Source organism: Anguilla anguilla, chromosome 17, assembly GCF_013347855.1.
Source record: "Anguilla anguilla isolate fAngAng1 chromosome 17, fAngAng1.pri, whole genome shotgun sequence".
Taxonomy (NCBI): domain Eukaryota; kingdom Metazoa; phylum Chordata; class Actinopteri; order Anguilliformes; family Anguillidae; genus Anguilla; species Anguilla anguilla.
Window position 1 is genome coordinate 31,223,511 of NC_049217.1, and position 2,149 is coordinate 31,225,659.

At 44.6% G+C, this 2,149-nt stretch overlaps 1 protein-coding gene across 2 annotated transcripts in view; it reads left to right on the forward strand.

Moving 5' to 3' along the window:
* Positions 1–1,904, forward strand: part of slc16a6b (solute carrier family 16 member 6b) — an 11,467-nt gene extending 9,563 nt beyond the window's left edge. For both annotated transcript variants that reach the window (XM_035399310.1, XM_035399309.1), the window contains exon 6: positions 1–1,904. This exon is cut by the window's left edge and continues 366 nt beyond it. The gene's annotated coding sequence lies outside the window, so the exon portion shown is untranslated.
* The last annotated feature ends 245 nt before the right edge of the window (positions 1,905–2,149 follow it).

Here is a 2,149-nt window from a genome sequence, read left to right on the forward strand (position 1 = left end):
AAAAAAAGTCTTATGTTACGAGAGGTTCTTTGGGGAGACGGTGTCTACACGGGCTGCAAGCTTTCTCTTTCCTCTTGCAGTTTTTCTGGTCAGGGTTCGGGTCTGGTGACAACAGGGTTTTTTTTCTTCTTCTCAGAGCCGCGAAAGCGTTCCTGGTCCTGTCGAAGCGGGATCAGTGACGGTCTGCGGGCGTGAGCCGAGCAGAAGCGCACTGCGCGGTCTCACTGACCAAATCGGCAACCTTTAGCTTTTACACGCCTCTGCTGCAAGCTGCTCCACTGCTCTGTTGTGGTTACAGAAAAGGTCAAACGCACACCTGAAACCCACAAAAAGCCACACGTGTGTCTCTGTGTTTTTATTCCTGATTGTAGTTTTAAAAAAAATATATATATATATATTTTTTTTAAGTTGTCAAAATGTTCAGACCAATATTAGACAATGGAGGCTAGACCATGCTGCCCTCGTACAAGCAGAAGAGTCTGGACTCTAACAGAAGTCAGTTAATGGAATCTGTACTGTAACAGAACAGTGAGTTAGTTAATGGAGACTGCTCCCCTTAAAAGAACAGTGAGTTAGTTAATGGAGACTGCTCTCTGTAACAGAACAGTGAGTTAGTTAATGGAGACTGCTCTCTGCATTTTTAGCACAAATCCCATCCTGACTGGCTGGAAACTGCCGTTAACAGGATTCATGCCAAAAAGTGTAAAGTTTAAAAGTGATAAAACTACCTGTTCGATTTCCTTCACACCATGATGGGAAACGATGTGAGTGAAGATGTGGGGGTGGCAGAGACCAAGATGGACGTTCGTGTGGAAGCAAACCTCATCCTACGGCTCTCACCGCCACACCACGCTTTGGTGAGCCAGTCTGTTGGCCCTGGAAAAGTAGGCACGGACAGGTCACTCTAAACCAGACAATCCGGAAAGAATTCCCATCACCGCCTGCTCAAATCACATTTACAAACCCACATCCATCACATCCTCCCACATCCATCACATCCTCCCACATCCATCACATCCTCCCACATCCATTACAACTTCCCACATCCATCACATCCTCCCACATCCATCACATCCTCCCACATCCATCACATCCTCCCACATCCATCACACCCTCCCACATCCATCACAAGCTCCCACATCCATCACACCCTCCCACATCCATTACAACCTCCCACATCCATTACAACCTCCCAAATCCATCACACCCTCCCACATCCATTACAACCTCCCAAATCAATCACATCCTCCCACATCCATCACACCCTCCCACATCCATCACATCCTCCCACATCCATCACAGGCTCCCACATCCATCACAAGCTCCCACATCCATCACATCCTCCCACATCCAAACCAAAAAGGGAGCGGACGTAAACGATCAACCTCCAAAGATCCAGCAACCAAACAAAGATGGCGAGGGACTGAAAACTCAGGTCAGCAGAAACGCACAAATATCGTCTGATCGGCCTCGTTGATTGTATCTTCACTGAATGTTTCAGGGAAGACAGTTACACTACACTGGTAACAAACATAAGGCAACGCTGCTAGAGGGCTATCAGGTGGCAGCCTTGAGCTTTGTGGAGGGAAAAAGCAATCTAGCATCACGCAGTCAGTCAGTCTGTCTGCTCTTAATGCTGCTCGACCTATGCACAGCGACTTGAACTTCCTCAGAATGGGTGCCATTCAGTATGCTCATGTACTATAATGGATTTTTGTGAATTGTTATTTTTTACTTATTTTTAAATTAATATGCATTGTGAATAACACAACTTTGCCTAAACATTTTTTAAAATGTAACTGCACAGAATATAAGGTTGTAACATTTTCAGACCTTGAAATTCCAACTGCTGATTTTTATTTTTTATTTTTACTAATTAAATAAATCCAGTTTACAACAGTAAATGTGCATATCTGTTTGTTAAACATAAATGAGAATGGCTTTTAAAGCAAAATTATTTGGTGTACATTAAGTTACCACTAAACTTGCACTTGCACTTGCATTAACTTGATAAATTGGACTGGACTAGGGATGGTGATTTTCAGTCATTTCACAGATGGAGTGATGGCGTAGTGTGCTCGATTCCTGGCACGGGGAAGAACCGATTTTTAGATTCAAGCGGCTGAACGCGCAGCAGCCCTGTCTGTGG